The 18,417-nt window shown below is 30.7% G+C and overlaps 1 protein-coding gene across 1 annotated transcript in view; it reads left to right on the top strand.

Annotated features, from left to right (window-relative positions):
- Nucleotides 1-3,327: 3,327 nt before the first annotated feature.
- Nucleotides 3,328-18,417, top strand: part of LOC131031601 (DNA topoisomerase 1 alpha) — a 69,956-nt gene continuing 54,866 nt past the window's right edge. Inside the window, exon 1 of the mRNA XM_057962757.2 lies at nt 3,328-3,732. The gene's annotated coding sequence lies outside the window, so the exon portion shown is untranslated. The remainder of the gene's footprint in view (nt 3,733-18,417) is intronic.

The raw sequence follows: 18,417 nt of genomic DNA, 5'->3' as shown, positions 1-18,417 counted from the left end.
GTATATTTCTTATTACTTTTAATTATTATTGGTAATTTCATAAAAACATACATAATTAAAAAAAATAAAACTTAAATTAAATTAAAATGAAACATATTAAAAAGATAAAAAATAAATTCTTAATTTTATGATTGTTTTAATTTAACTTAAATATACATAATAATTATTAAAATAAATGATTGGAAAATAATAAATATTATAAAAGCAACCCAGAATATTATCAATGGGTTTCCTTACATACTTCATTTACTTGATCATGCATAGTGTCTCATTTGTAGTTGTCGAATTAGAACTAAGAGTGAGATTTTTTCCATTGGATGGAGACATGAGGGCCATTCATTGGTTTGTGTTGTACACCATTCAAAAAAATGTATGTTGTATTCTACACATAGATATTATGAAACTTAACCAAAGCATAATAAAAATAATCTCCAATAAAGAAAAAAAAAAAATGAGAATAAATGACCACGATGAAAAAAAAGAAAAGAAAAACAAACAACTAAAACACTAAACTGAAAAAATAACAAACATATAATATATCTAACATTAATAATTATATTACACAAATCATAAAATACAGTTACAAATATTCAGCTCCCACTAAAGCCATGATAATAAAAATTAAATATTCCCATATTCCTATAGTACTTCAATTATGCAACCACTTACAAGGATCTAAACACAATTGAAAAAAACCTTTGAAGTAGGAATATAATCAAGCCCAAATACCAACAAGATCATTTTATGTTTGCAAAAAGGAGGGAGGAGGAATGAGGGAGAGATAGAGGGGCAAAGAGGGATATAGAGAGAATGAGAGGGAGAGATAAAGAGAGAGATAAGACAAAGAGACACAGAGGTCAAAGAGACAAGTGTAATGAGAAGGAGAGAGAGGGAGAGATGGAAAGAGATGTTCATCATGCTAGGAAGTGATATAAATAGAGGAGTAGAAAGAGGAATAATATAGGGGTAGAGGGATATGGAGAGATAAAGATAGATAGGCAAAAAACATGTAGGTATATAGGTATATGAAGAGGGAGAGAGGGAGACATCTAGAAATAGAGTGGTAGAGAGGGAGATAGAGGGAGAGGTAAGGTAGATTGATGTAGGGAGATAGAGAGGGAGAGATAGAGAGATATAGAGGGAGAGGGAGAGGGAGAGGGAGAGGGAGAGATAGACATAGATGATGAGATAGAGTGATAAAGATATGAGGGGAGATAGAAGAGGCTTGGAGAGGGAGAGAGAAACAAGTAGAGGAAGGAGAGAGAATACATGGGTGAGAAAGGGATAGAGACACTTGTAGAGAGAGAGGAGGAGAAGAAAAGGAGGGTGGATATAGGGAGAGATAGATAAATATATAGGGAGGGAGTGGGAAAGGGAGATGGAGATATATAGATAGAGAGAGAGGGACCTCAATGAATAAAGAAGAAGAGAGGGGGTGATATATAGAGGGATATAGAGAGAGATATAAAAGTTCTTAATGGAGAATTAATAGGGTTAAATAAACTATGCATCTATTTATAAGGATTTAAACAAGACTACAACAAAATATTTGAATCAAGGAGACAATAAGGGTCCATTACTAATAACCCGATGTTATGTTTGGAATAGAGAGAGAGAGAGAGAGAGAGAGAGAGAGAGAGAGAGAGAGAGAGAGAGAGAGAGAGAGAGAGGGGGGGGGGGGCGAGGGGGGTAAGGAGATATAGATATAGAGGAAGATATAAATAGAGATGGAGAGAGAGAGATCAAGAGAGAGGGAAACAATAAATATAGAGAAATAGAAAGGTATTTTTGTAAATGTTTTGCTTTACTTTCACATACAACCTTGTGAGTATGAAGATACTATTTTGATGATGTAAGCTTTATTACTATGAAGATACCATTAGAGGTGTTCTTGAATATTGATACATTATGAGTTCAAGTCCTCTTAAGACCCATACAACCTTGTATTGTTCTAATGACTTTTATGTGTTGCTAATCAAATTTTAAAATAAATTAAAATTATTTTTTATTCTCTATTCAAAAATTATATTGAATGCAATTTAATCTAATTTATTTTATTGTGTCTCTATATTATACAAATTTAATTATTAACTAAGAAACTCTTATTTTTATATTCATAACATATTATTAAATTTATAAATAAATAATTACAAAATAATATTAAATCAATTTATTATTTATTATATAATATTAAATTTAATAACTTAAATTTATTTCTATAATCTATTCAATTATCATATTAAATTTTATTTTATCATATCTCTATATTATACAAATTAAATTGTTAATAAAAATAACTATTATTATTATTATATTTATATCATATTATTAAATTTATAAATAATTAATTACAAAATAATATTAAATTAATTTATTATTTATCATATAATATTCAATTAATAACTTAAATTTATTTCTATAATATTATAAAATAATGTTAATTATTTATAAATTATTATATAATATTAAATAGAATAAAATAATATTTATTGTTAATTTGTAATTTACTTTAATTTAATCACCACTAATTATTGATATAGTTAGGATCCTTTAATGATTTTTTTTGCTGAATTGTAAAAAATTATGGAGGATTGCAATGGTATTAACTTTATGATATTTTAGAAAAATGAGATGTGGTTTAAAATTTTGGTGCATGTATAAGTTGTGTATACACTTGACCCTTTGTCTACTTGATACTATATGCCATTTCTTTTTGTTTTATTATAGACATAACTATTCCCTAAACAATTGCAATGGTTCTTTAATTATAGAGTTCATAAATTGCTGCGAATGTTTGTAATATGTGCTTCAGAAATAAAATAGAATTTCAGTTAACGTAATAAACAAGACCCCTTTAAAGAAGATCTAATACTAACAAGACAGCCACTATTTCTTTACAATGAAAACCGCATCCTTTAACAGCAAATTCAGATTAAGACCACTTAGTGCGAGCATACCTATTACTATGAGGTTTACCAAATCAAATAGTTTATGTATCTATAAAATAATTTAAATTTCTTAATAGAAAATATTAAATTATAATATTATTGTGTTATCTATCATCTTATGATAAATTGTACTATTGACCTTCAAACAATATTGTTTTAGATATAAAAAATTATAAATATATTAATTTTTTTTTGAAGGAAATGACTTTCGAAATAAAAAGTTCTACTCATCTGCGTTGCATTAATGAATTTTTCTGTGCCTTTGGTTGAAGGCATGGCACGTGGGTTATACTTGTGGTGCGTGGCATGTTCTGGGATAGTTGACGTGCCTGGTAAATGCTTCCACATTTTGTGCAGAATGTTGTGGTACGATTACTACCTCAATCTCTGTAATGACAATAATGGGTATTATACCTGGAGCACAGATGAAGAAGAAGAAGACATGAAAATGTCTGCAAATTGGGATGTTACTCAGAATTTTCATGTGTGAGGAAATATTTCAACTTTCTTAAACTGAAATCTGATTATGAGGACAGAAGAAGCAAGGTCAGACAGGTTGCAAGGAAGAAATAAAAATGTTTTTCCATATTGAGAGCAGAGGCATATAAGAAGATGGAGGAAAATCTCTTAAAAAACTGTGGTCTTGGATAACAAGAGTGTGGAAGATGTGTTGGACATCGAGGGTATGGAATTTGCTATCAAGTTTGATTTTAACCGCAAGCTTTGTCCATTTTTCTTCATCGGCATCGTTGACAGCACGGTACAATCTGTGCAGAATCTTGAGGTAAGTCTTTTGTCATGGTTTCAGTGAGTGTTCTTTTTGGAATCTGTAAGCGGCAGGATCATTTTCTGTTGTGTTTAATTTCATTGTAAATAATTCTGTTATTATTTGTCAAATGAAGATATCCTTTCTGTGATTTTATGTATGTTTTCATATATTAAATTACTTTACTACCTAGTGTTAGAACCCTATTTGTTTCTTCACGTATAGATATTGTGACATTTTTCCTGACAGAATTATTTACTATTGAATTGATATCAGCGACTGCTGATGTTGTAAAAGCAATGGTTGTCACAACCATGTTCAGGAAGAAATCGGACCATCTTCATATGTTAGAACTTATTACATTATTTGCACAAACCTTGTACAATGTACAACATATTTCTTCATAGTTTTATGCTATTATATTGGCTCTTGTACTTTAAAAATCAAATGTCACAAGACTGGCGACTGAAGTGACACAAAATGACTAAATTTTTAAAAGAATGCGTTGATAAGTGACACTTAGCTTGGTTTTTCAGATGTTTATATTCTCTCACATGGTTGGTTACTTGGTTAGGACTCAATGATACACTTATGTACCAACATGCTTTTCATATTATCACATTCTTTTCTGAAACCAACAAAAACACAAAAACACAAAAACAGGGGAGTTATATTTGAGAGATCATCTTTCCATATACAAATAGAGATTCAACATCCTTTTAGAAGCAATGCTAGAAATGATTGTGTCTGATAGGTTTATTCTTAAAGTATTAGGTTTCTGTAACTGCAAAGAAAAAATCTCATTTGATTCAACTCTTTTGTATGTGAAAAAACAGCACAGTTTGTCATTTGTCTCTTGTGACCTTCAATCAGCCAGATTTCTTCTCATAGTGTTGTTTTCCATTGCAAGGCACAAAGAGTCTCCTATAATCTGCTTTTTATGCACCTATGAAAGGTTTTAGTTGCTTTTCACTACAGAAAGGTCAACAACGTTGTTTTTTCTTGGTGTCATTTATGGCAGGTAATGTTTGCAAGTCCTAAATTCTCCAGTCTTATCTTGAATGATGAGCTCTAATGGAGAAGTAACGAACTCAGTAATTTCTTTTTTTTTTTTTTTTTGGCATTTTTACTTTCTTGTCTTCCATATTTTGGAACCTACACAACCTATAATTGTCAGGTCTTGGGCCTCTGTTCATCATTCAATTGTTAGAAATTATGAAACTTATGTCCATACTTGTACAAAACATTAGTTGCATTAAAGAAGAAATATTAGTATCACTCCATCTCAAGTCTCTCTGAATAGGCCCTAAAACTCTATTTGCATTTTATATGAACACTTTGGAGGAGTAACCTTGCAAGCACTAGCTAAATTAGCTTATCCACCCTTACATATGTCGGGTCAAAATCATATTTGGAAAAATCTCCTTTCAAACTCCGAACAAAATCCTTTCAACCATCTGCCATCTGACAGGATGAGAAAAATTCAGAGTTTCTGGTTGATGAAATTTTGACATGCAATAGATTAATTACTCTGCCCTTCTACCGATCTATCTATCCAAATAAAACTAGTTTGTGTGAGAGAAAAATAAAGGTAAAATTGATGAGATGTAAGCTATCGGATTAAAAACTCCTGACGGACTGTCATTTCTGCCAACGTTTTTCATTTTTTATTCAATTATTAGTCATTTTTGCTAAGCATATCTTTGGATTTCAATCAAGCATCGATAGCCTTTCCTAATTTATGAAAGGCATTAATAGACTGAATGAAGTGCAGGGCATTAAATTTATTACAACATTTATTACAAAGGCAGTTGGAAATCCCATCAGATAATACATGGAGTAAAGAAATCCCATCCAACAATAAATGGAGTTAAAAAAATCTGTGAGCAAGTACCAAAATCTTTCCTGGAGTACAAAGCCCCAATCTGATGGGGACCATTTGTATTGCCAAAATCATCACAAATCTTCTCCATTAAATGGAGGTACTGAATGCTTAGGCTTTTTAGCATTCACAAAAGCGTAGGCTTTTTAGCGTCTCTGCAGCGTTCATTTGTTGTTTACCGTTGTCCTTCTCCTATTTTTATTGTCTGTGCCATTTACTCTTTACCATTTTCCTTCTCCCGCTCAACAAAGAACTTCTCCTGCTCAACAAAGACTGGGATTTTGGGATTTCGTCCATCTTGATCAAAGCATTCATGGACAGGTCACAGCATGATTCAATCAGGTAAGAAATTTTTTTCTGAAATAAAAAATGTTCATGACAGCCATAGTTATTTTCTGTTCGAAGTAACAAAAACTCTAGATTAAATAGCTGTAGTAATTTTGCATATCGCATCTAACGGTGCAGAATTTGTTGAAATCTGATATTAGATGATTACTAGCAAATAATTCTTTTTATTCTACTCATCTCCCTCTCTCTCTCTAAATGGTTAACCATTATCTGTCAGTCATCTATTAGTTTTTCAAATTTGTTAAATGAATGATGATAATTTTATTAATGTTATTTTCTTTGAGCCAATCTTTTGTAATTAAAATTTCAATGTTTTTTTCACATTCTTTCCTTGACATCATGCAAAACTTCCTTAAAAAGTTATGGGTTAGGAAACTACAATTTTACCAAAAAAAATTAACTACAGTTTTACCAAAAAAAATTAACTACAGTTTTACCAAAAAAATTAACTATTCTATCAGCATAGTTAATAGATTGTCAATAAAGAATTAACTACAGTTTTACCAAAAAAAATTAACTACAGTTTTACCAAAAAAATTAACTATTCTATCAGCATAGTTAATAGATTGTCAATAAAGAATTAACTACAGTTTTACCAAAAAAAAAAATACAGCAAGTAATACAAACAGCCAGCCATAACTATCAAGAAAACTGTTCAAAACTAAAAATACAACTATTATCTTTCTTTATAACCTATCCTTATGTATATTATGACACTAATAATCATTCACTCAAACTTTCACTAAGCTCCTAATCTTGAATAAGATTTGAGGTGAACAGATTCGTTCCACAGAGCTGGGAATACATGTACACCGTCCTGTACATGTTTGCAAATTGCAAACAAGGGAACAATCTGTATTCTGTCAGTGTATTGCTCACTACGGTACTAAGATATGATACATCTTCTAATAATGTTCATTCTCAAAATTTTGTAATTTTTTATTCTTTTCATCATATGTTTACTAATGGATTCTAAGGTCTATTGGATTTTCTTTGTCTTCCCCTTTTATGTTGCTATTATTAATGACACTTCTATTTCTCAAGTGACTATGGGTGTTTTTTCAACATTTTGTGATAAATTGGTTAATGCTCTTTATAATGACACATATTATTAGAGACCTAATGATTGATGGATTTAGTGGAAATAAATTATATATTACATGATAATAGTTTTTCATATTATAAGCATATGCATGATGGTACTATATTACATGATAATAGTTTTTCATATTATAAGCATATGCATGATGGTACTTTCTTAATGAATGCATTTATAGAAACCTTAACTAATGAGACTTTACAATGCTTTGATATGTCTCGTACTTATTATACTTAATTCATTACTCTCGCACATCTGTTCCTTGGTTGAGTACTTTACTCCTTTCCCTCTAGTGTGGTTGCATGGTAATTCTAATATATTAACCTCTAATGATCATTACTTAAAGGATGTTCAAGATCCATCTAGTCCTTCTAGTGATATAATGTTGTTAGATATCCATAATGACTTTGTTATGGATAATTTTATACATTTTCATGATGCATCAACTTTTGAAGAACACAATGTATGTATGATTATTATGTTATTTCATAATCACATTGTATTCTCCAACATAAACAAGTAGGTAGCACAAAATTTGATGAAAAGAATTTTGTTGTGATCTCTTTCAATTTCCATTTGGATCATTTGAGGATATTATTGAAGCCATTGATGGTCAAATTATTACATCTTCCGCGACACCATTTTCTCTTACTCAACAAAACTCTGAATACTACTTATCATGAACCTTTGTAAGTTAAGGATGTTATCCAATGCTTACCCATGAATGATAATGTATGCCTTCATTATGTTGGTAATGATAATTTTTTATTTAATTTGATTTTACTTATTGATTATTATGCTCACTACAGAATGGATCCATAGTTATGTAACAAATTTATTTCAAATAAGTTGCAAGCTTCAAACTAGACCCATCTATCAAGAAAGTAAACAAAATATTTGCTACTCACTTCATACCAAAGATACATATTAAATTTTATTTTATTTCTTTGAGCTTATGCATCTAAAAGTTCATTATATATATTCTTAAAATAGAAATTAAAAATAAATAAATTAAACATTAACAAAATATACAATTTAATAATCTAAATACATATTAAATTTAGGGTGAAAGGCTATACAATTTAATAATCTAAATACATATTAAATTTAAGGTGAAAGGCAGGACGGCAGAAGCACTCCGTATTAAATTACACAGTGTTGTGGCATTAGTTAAATGTCATTTCGACATCAATGGCTCTGCAACCTTGCCCGTAGAGTGATCTGTCAACTACTTGCTCACACACAACCAAATTAATGAGAGAGAGGAGCACAGGTTGCGTTACCGCCCAGATCAAACTCTGCTTCTTGTTAGTGAGCAATACTAACTCCTATTGGACCCGTGAAGCCAAGGTGAGTACTCATGTTTTCTTCTTTTTCCTCTTGGCTGTGACTGCCCGATTTCTTTGGTTATGTTGCTCTGTCAATTTTTAATCTATTGTATAGTCATAAAACTTAGCGTATTAGTAATACCCTAAGTCCTCTAAGATTAAATCTGTGATAACGAGTGTGAATAGGGAACATAAATACTCAAGAAAGGAAAGGCACTTTATTTTTAGGGCCACCCTTAAAGAGCACAGACTAAGCTGGCCCCCAACTCCGTTCAAAAGTTCTATTTCCGTTTTGGTTTTCTCCATGTCACTGCAAATTGTAATAGTTACCATTGTTGCGTGAAGCATTGACATTTTCAAAAATCTGTCTCCGACCCAACCAGCAGTCATAGTCATACACCAAATTTGATATATTTTGACTCCATTTTCTGCCTATTGTCCAATCACTCGATCCTTTAATAAAATAAACTCATCGCCCTATAAATTCCATGTCCGTGAGGGAAGAGAGATTATCCAAGGAGGACGTGAAGATGTGCATTGATGACGACTCCCTGACTATCAAAGTAGAGCCTAACAGGTGAAAATTAAGCTAAATAATACTCAGCTACTAAATCCTTAGCTAAAAAGTTCAGAGATTTTGGTCAATAAAGTTTGCACTCAACCAGGATTGATCTGCAGTAACTTGACTATAAGTCAGAATAATATCTGGGAATCCCGTAAATAATACCATGGGAAGCTTGCACCAAAAATCTTTCTTCCTTTCAATAAGGTAAGATTTAAGGAAAAAAACATCCAAAAAAAGAAAACCTAAAATTCAGTTTTGTTATTATAATGTAGCTTTCAAAACTAGATGGTTGAAAACTGCTGAGGCTGATGTACCATAACAATACATCTTCAATTGATTTTGTATTTTTTTTATTAATATTTTAAAATTTTAAAAATTATATAATCTCAAATTGTTTGTAAATGTTTGTATATGTTGTATATAAATATTTAATTTTTTTTTTTTTAATTTAAAAAAATTATCTTTTAAAAATGTTTCGTATAAATGATTAAATATACTATAGTTAGTCTATAAATTGTTTAACGTAGATTGAGATTATTTTAAATAACTTTTTATAACTTTAATATAGTTTAATTATTTAATACATATTATATTAAATTGTTTTGACTATTGAAGTTTAGGTGAACTTCAAGATTATTATTTTGAACATATATGGTTTGAATATGGAAAGTGAGAGGCTAAAAGTGTTGCCAAAATTTCAAAGATCTTAGAATCGAGAATACCAAATGAAATTGAGATCATTAAAATATATTTCAATACTATTTTAGACTTAAGGGATAAAATAGGTGGTAATACTCCTTTTACATTAGGCTCTAAGGTATCTAGGGTACTAAACTGTCACCTATTATTAATATGTAAGAAACTTAAAGATGGGTGGTTTTTGTAAAGTAACATGAGGATATGCAAAGCTTACATCCATTTGGATAGGTTGTTTTTGGATTTAGAGTAGAATTTTGAGTGAATCTATTTCTTTTCTAGGGTGATTCACTATGCTAGTTCAAATCACTAGTTAATCTGGTTAGAAATTATTAAAAATGTTACTATCAGATTCAATTTCTTTGTTTTAAACATTTAGAGTTTCCTTCCATGCTAAAAGATTCATGGAAGGCCAAGTTTAAAGGGTGTTATAGGCATTGTTTAAAAATGTTAGGAGATATCAAAGACAAGGTGGCACTTTGCAATAAAATTATATTAGTTAACATTTTTCAGAGTAGAAGGTGGAAGGGAAACTTGAAAACTCTGAGAAGATGTTGAGCGACCTCAGAATTGAAAGTAGGCATAAGAAGAGTAGCTTGATGCTAGAACTGAACACTAGATTATCAATATGGAAGACATATATTGGATACAAAAGTATAGGGTGAAATAGTTGAAGGAGGGTTATCCAAACACCAAATATTTTCATCTCTCCACAAACATCAAAAGTTAAGTCAACGGAATTGAGGGAATGGTTCCCCCCTTTAAAAGTAAGGCGATTAACATAGCAACCATGTGGATGGGAGGAGTGCAGTGCATTAAGGAGTTGTTGGGAAAAAGAACTAGAGAAAAACCAAGATGCCCAAACCATCTTTCTTTGCAATATACCATAACCAATCAAGTAGAATAAAAATGATGAGCTAATTTAAAAAAATTCACTAAATGGAGAAAATCAATGGGTCCATTAAGGCTTGAGGTCCAAATGATTTTCAAGCTATAGTTTATTAGAATTCATAGAACATTATGGGTTTTCTCCCCATTGGTCTCAAGTTTGGATCTTTGAACTTGGTGTTTATATGGTGTGTGTAATGTGTAGGTCCTTACCCACACCCAAGGGATTAGTCTCACCTTAGCTCGCCTAAAAAATGGACGCTAGGCTTGGTCATGGGGATACACTTCGACACCAAAAAAAAACAAAAAAAACTTGATAAGCATCCTATCGCAGTTTCACCACAATAATTCACCTTGAAATAACATATATTTTTGTGACTAATACTTAAGTATTCCTATTATTTAGGTAGAATGGGCCACCTCTTTATACTATGAATTATCCTTAAAAGGACAAGGGGAAATATCTAGATTATTACTTACCTCATGCACTTTGTCTATTACTGAGTAAATTCAACACAAAAGAATGAAGGCTATACACAAATCTACTATAAGATTATTTTTCCCCTTCTTTTCTTTTCTTTTTTTACCCCTATTTTCTCTCTCCTCTTATAAATAGTAGATATCTATTTTATAAAATATAATATTATGCTAGATTATTATGATAGGTTTATGTTGTTGTGATTTTCTTATCTTTGAGAAAAAACTTACAAAAAAATTATTGGAGTTCTTGTCATTTTGTGTAGCTTTGATGCATAGGGCAGTTATATGCCCTTTTATCCAACACAACATGGGAATACATTAAAAGATCTATTTTTCTTTACCATTTATATCGCTATTAATTATGTTCGCTTTGGTGATCGACACGTTATTATTTTCTTTGTTCATCAAATTGTATAGAAGTATTCCCCTTTCCTTTTCTTCACCCCTCTATTGTTTTGATCTAGGAATCCTTAATCTATATTTTTCTAGTGTTGATCATTCATTATTTATTTATTTTCAAAATGTGTTCCACTGCGCAATGTATCAAGCTCTTACCCCGAGTATTCATGACTCCTTGTTACATATGTTTTTGGTCATGAATCTTATACATTCTTGTGTTGTTGAAAGTTATTTTATTATCCAGTGCAATGTGTGTTTTTGAACTTTAGTGAAATGGTGGATGTATGTCTTTTATAGACTTTTTTATTTTTTTTCTTTTTGTAGTTTACTTTATATTTTTTTATTTTTATCATGTTTCACTATATATATCTTCTTCAATCTAATTAGAGTTATCTAAGGATAGGTTAAAAGTTTACCCTTAATCCAATGGTTGAATTGCATGTAAATTCTTGGCCTAAGGAAATTTGCATTATATATGCAATGTATTTCATACTCTAATCTAAGAGCATTTAAAAATTTCTATCAATAAGAATCTTGCCATTAGATTCATTAAATTAAAAGCTTTTTTATTTTTTATTTTTTATAAAATGGTATAATTTATCAAATGTGTGTAATCAATTCAATTGTTATTATTTACCTATTGAAGATATAGGTTGGCTACTAGATTCTTATTCTCTTCATTCACTTGAATGGCTTGGGCATAAATAGATTTTTTTAGATATTCTTTGTCCCTTCTCCAATTCAATCCCTAGATGTATAAGTCATCAATGTCTTTGGTAAGAATATTTGCATGAACTTCTCTATCTATGATAATTATACTTCTTAACTATGGTCATCTCTTTCTCTTGTGCTTAGAACTATAAAACCTTAAAAAAAATAACTACTAGTATTTCACTTAAGTTAGTTGATTTATTCTATTGGCTCACTAGGGCAATTAATTTACAAATTGAAACTAGGATAGACTAAAATGACTATGTATGTGTGAATCTTGAAAAAATAGGAGATGTATCTTACAAAAAGTTAATCAGGTAGTTGAATGAATCAGAGAAAAAATCTTTTATGATGGTTAAGATCAAATCAAACAAGAACGTTCTAACATTTATTCTAATCCATCAAAACTTACGAGTTAAAATTATTATTATACTTACAAACTCATTTTTTAAAACATTAATTATTTGATTAATAATCCATACAAGTCTTCAGCCATTAGGAAAAATCACTTGGAAAAATTTAGGATCCAATCACAAGGCCACTCAAGCAATCTCTTTCAGTGGCACTTCTTTCATAATAACCTCAATGACCTAACTCTCCCATGCTCACTAGTTTTTCTGTCAGATGTCTCGTTGAAACTAGGCTATTATTACGGGAAATGAAATCATTTCTATTTAACAAGAAAAAAGGGATTTTTATGTTGTTTACCATGAAGTTAAGAGAAATAATTTGTAATTGTTTTTACATTTTAGTGGAGAGTAAAATGTATTTTAGTTCAAAATGTCATGTTATATGCCTTCATTCTTTTCTCAAAATGTATATATACTGATAAAATAGAAAATATAATGAAAGGAGAATTTCATTTCAAATTTGTTCGGGAATGTTTGTATTTTGTTTAAACAAAATAAACATAAAACAAAAAAACAAATGTAGAATGTTCTTCAATGAAAACCTCTCCAAGAAATCTTGTTAGTATCAAAATTCCCAAGAAATCTTGTTAGTATCAAAATTCCCTCTGAGAGATCTTTTTGAGTCTAGCAACCATGTGCATTGTAGATGACATTGGAGATTTGATCTAATGGAGTTAAGACAACTTATATCAGAATATGTTGAATACTTCAATCAAACTTGCTTATGTGGTGTCTCTATAGCAACCTTTTCTTTATCTATTCACCCATAAACATAATCACCTAAGCAAAAATATTAATATGGGCCAAACATAATCACCTAAGAAAAAAATTAATATGTAATTTAACCCTTTGAAATAACAAAGTTAAGTAGAAAACAAATTACAATATGCATCAATATCTTATTTCAGCAAAACAAAACAAAATGATTTTGAAAATAAACAAAGAGAAACACATTTTAGTAAATATAAAGTTAATGTTTTAGTGTTTAATAGAAGTTGGATATGTAAGTTTGATTTTTTTAAAAATGATTTATAGTAGTATAATATCTTAAAACAATAATAGAAATGTTACATTTAATATCTAAAAGTATAATTAGTGGTTGTTAAATTATCTTATATTCATTTCCTCCAATTCTTGTGTGCTTTAATTAATATCTGAAGTATAAAGTATATCTTACTATCGACGTAACCATTGCACCTTGTTTAGTGCGAGTGCTAGTAACTATCATTATCCCATATATTTCAACCCTATATCTTAGATTAATCATTTGCATATTGACTATCTATTTTCTTGAGGTTTCATCTCTTAAAAGAGATTTGATAGGACTATACACTCACTTCAAAACTTAAATTTTGTGTTTCCTTATTGGGTAATCACTCAAAATTTCTATGTTTCTTACTATGACATACAAACATTAAACTATTTGACTTGTAAATGCCATTAGATAATGTTGTTGTATCTTACCATAATGTTCTTTTGACTTTAATGAGCCATTACATAATGCCAGTGAACCTTAATATATGTTGAATTTCATTCATAAATATTTCTTTGAGTGTGATCAATGATCATAGGATGGTGCTTTCCATTCTTTCTTTTGTTCACTTTGTGAAAGATGTATATTTTTTGCACTGTATATTGATTTGTAAGATCCCAGAGATGCAATTTAGACAATATGAACTTAATCATGGCCAGCCTAGTATTGAATTCATTATATTCGAGCATCTCATTCGCTAGGCACATTGACACATTCAGTGCCTAACATGTTGATATTTTTTGTAGCTTTCCTTCTCCTTGGTTGTCTGAGTTAGATATGAACTTATGTACTTGTTTATGACCCATTGATAACAAGTGTTCCTAAGCTCAAAGTTCATGTAAAAAAGTTTTTTTTAAGGTTATATTACACAATAAATTTTGGTTTATTTTGTAGTGCAATGTTTCATGCTAAGAAATATGTTTATACGCATTTCAAATGAATATTACTCTCACCCTAAGAAAGCTTGTAATATTAAACACAATTATTTGTTTTCTTTTGCAAATGTATTTACTTTTGAAAAGTGAACAATGTAGAATAAGTTCCTAGACATCTGCCCACTGATTTGTAGCAACTGTAAAATTCAAGAAAAAATCTTATAAGAAAGAATCCATAATCCAATTCATTAGTAATATGACATCATTTAATGGTTAACTATACATATTACAAGGGTTTACCATGTTATGGTGAGAGAATGGTACTGTTTAGATGCAACAAACATCTAAATTTTGAAATCTTAAAGTAGAAGTCATAGGAACATTATAGAACTTTGCAGACAAAATTTGCAATTAGGTAAATCTTCATTAAACTAGACAAAACCTACACTCCCTTGCACACCCTTGGGTCAAAACTAGGCCCGGTTTCTAATATAGGACCATCTTTAGGAAACGATAAACCACTTCCCAATGCACTTCCACTGCCATAAGCAGGCCAGCCAAAACAATCAAAAAACCAAAACTAGAACCCTACCACAAGTTATGAAAAATTAGATGATATTAATTATGATTGCAACATTTTAGACAATGTCTGAATATTAGCATGCAGTGTTCCACGACCGTTGGGGATGGGGTGATGGGGGACAAAGGGCCTAAGTTTGGGGATGGCAAGGGGACATATCTATGTATGGAGACATGAGAGGATCATCCCTTATTGTACAAAATCATGTTTAATAATTATGGAAATATCAATTTTAAAGATAAAGGATTCATCTTGTCCTAAACTAACTAGTCATATTACTATAATACATGTTCCCTTATCATCGGTGAACATAAGCTTCATTTTGATAGTAAGTTTTGTTTGTTTATGATTGAAAGTAAACATTTCTTTCCTACACAAATTTTATTACCCTTGAGATATCTTTTTCATTATGACATTATTATAACTAAATAAAACATTGAAGTTTTATGATCATAAAGATTTTAAAACCTCATTTGAAAGACTTCTCTCTTTTTTTGATTCTATTACATACTAAATTTAAGATATTGTAAATAACTTAAGTGAATAACCCCTTGCACCCATACATCTATGTTGAATAGGGTTTACACAGTTTTGATCAATATATTTTGCTCACTATATTACTGATAATTTCCTCTAAATCTATAGCACAACTAGACTATAAAATCTATATTTAGAAGTATTGATGAAGTTGTTGCCGAAACAAAGACAAGCCTTGAAACAGATACCATTAAGAGCTCACCAATACAAAATACATCAATTTCTTATCATAAAAGGTTTATTTAACAAAATATATATTGCTGAAAGGACTATTATCTTGTACTATTAACTGTGATATGACAGAGAACATTATAAGTAGTTTTCAAATATAAACTATTAATAGAACCAACGTATCAGATACTAAAAAACATAAACTAACAATTAAATCATTAACGACTGAATTCTAAGGATGTCAGTGCTTAATTTACCTGGTTAGATTAGAAAATAGCGAATTATTCCTATTCATGAACACGGGCTCTCTGTGAGGATTGGGTTAGTTCAAGTAGACCGCGTCATGGGCTATTTATGAAGGCCTTTGGATATGGAATATATTAGGGTAAGTGCTATGGTATGGGCTCAAGTGTTAAATACAAATATTCACCCAAGCACAAGCCTTTCACAACTTCATGGAAAGCAAGTATTTACAATGGAAGGGGTTTGCTTGATACAAACCGTGGAAGTAATTACTGACAACAAAGATGGTGATCCAATTAATTAGCGAGTATATTAGTGGTTGAATGCACCATTTGTGTATGTACATACACGTCAAGAATGGCACTAGGTAAGGCAAATTTGTCATCAAGTGGCTTTCTATCTATATGTTGAGTCTTATTGAGAGGGTAAGGAATGATTAGGATAGCAAAAGCTACACTTTCTTTATTCCATGCACATATGTGAACAAAGGATTTTGAAATAGGAATCAATCTATATTACAAAAGAGTAGACTTACCTCTTTCTCCAATCATGATAGGGTGATTTATCTCCTCAGTTGCAAGTTTTTGAGTCCTTACCCCACAAAACTGCAAGCATAATCTTTTTGTTGTTGTTGCCAGTATCCTGTTGGTTGAAAATTTTGTACACCTGGGGAATGTGCAAAATTATGGTTTCAGCCATAGTGTGTGAGTATGATACCCTCCTAATTTAGGGAAGACTCCCCCTATCTACAAACTAAACTAATCTAATATGGGCGAGACAACAATCTTTCTTCTTTCAAGAAAAAACTATACTATTTTCTCTTCACAGAAAAGTAATAGCAATTGGAAATAGATAACAACAAATATAGAAAATAGACTTTTTTGTAGGATTTTTGGAACATAAAGGGAAGCAAAGTTTCCATGAAAGCACAAAGACCTTCGTCACTTCCCTAGGACGAGAAAATAGAAATGAAAGCACAAAATCTTCAGCACTTCTATTGTCCTATCAACCTTCTCAAAATGGTAACAATGTACAACACAAAACAACTCAAAGTTTGTCTATATAATTCACTTCACCTTACATGTACAAGTCTTAAAAATAAAAGTAGCACAAAGTCTACAAGTTATCTTCTTACTTGAGCTCTCTACACTAGCTTCAAATGTGATAAACAACTCAAAGTTTGCAAGACCAAGTCTGAAAACCAAACCTATATCTCCAGATGCAATTAGCAGCTCAAAGTTTGCAAGATTGAATTTAAATGCCTCTTGAACAATAGAACAAAAATCACAATCAACTCCAAAAAATGTCGTCACATAACAACTTGAATTGGCACAAAGTTTCAACACAACTTGCCTCTTTTATTGAAAGCAATTTGATTTACATATAAGCTCAAAGTCTTAGAGTGCACATACAAACTGACATAATTTTGTTGCATTGTCAAAATATATCAATTACAATAGACCCCTTCAAGTATTTATAGGAGAGGGGTCTTGAGAAAAAGGTGGGAGGATCCCAACTAACTTGAGAAATTCTCTCAACCACCGTGACTTATTCCAACTACTAACTAAGACATTTAAAATTACAAGTCGTATTCCAAATTGGCTTGTAATCAACTTACTTGTAATTACAAAAGTGCAAGTGATAAACTTGCAATTACAAAATTGTGTTTTTTTTTAACAAGTAAACTTTGTTGAAAGGAAAATTACAATTCTAGAACTATTCTATGTGTTCGAAGACACTATTTTAATTACATCATCCTCTGTTTTGAAAATCTTCATGCTGCTATAAGATATTGTGATCGAGGTAAATGATATCTTGAACTGGAACAAGAACTTGCACCTTTGATAGTATTTGTGTCTTTAACCAACAAACTCCAACCTTTCACATGGTTGGGGAAGTATTGACTTTTCAGGAGAGAAGTTATTTGCAAGGTTGAAGTAAGAAGCCTATCTCTGTCTTGAAAGCATTCTATGCTCTTAGCCATCTCCTTGTGTGGTTTCATCATCTTGTTGTTCTTTCTCCAATCTTAGAATCTGCTTGCAAAATAAGGCTCATGCCTTAATTTATTGATTTTTTAGGTCGTGTGTGCAAACAAGACTGATATGGGTAGGGATAAATTGATTCAAAAATGGGCTCACAAGCGAATTTTGGGTTTTGGGGACTTCATAACATGTGTGGAAAAACAAGAGCATTAACTTGTGATTATGGAGGATAAATATGCAACTTCATATGTTTAATGGGAAAATACAAGTTTGCACTTGTAATTAGACCCTAGAGACTCATTTTCAAGTGTTTTTGAGTGCATTTTGGACAAATTTCAGGTTCTGGAAGGTTGACTACAAGTGAATATATAATTGCAATCGGGTTTTAAAATTCTGATTGCAAGTAGACTTTAAATGGGAAAAATGGATGAAATGGTGAGAAAGGGATTTTGACATGAAGGAGAAGATGGAAGGAA

This window comes from Cryptomeria japonica, chromosome 2 (genome assembly GCF_030272615.1).
Source record: "Cryptomeria japonica chromosome 2, Sugi_1.0, whole genome shotgun sequence".
NCBI lineage: Eukaryota > Viridiplantae > Streptophyta > Pinopsida > Cupressales > Cupressaceae > Cryptomeria > Cryptomeria japonica.
This window is presented reverse-complemented; position numbering and strand designations above follow the sequence as displayed.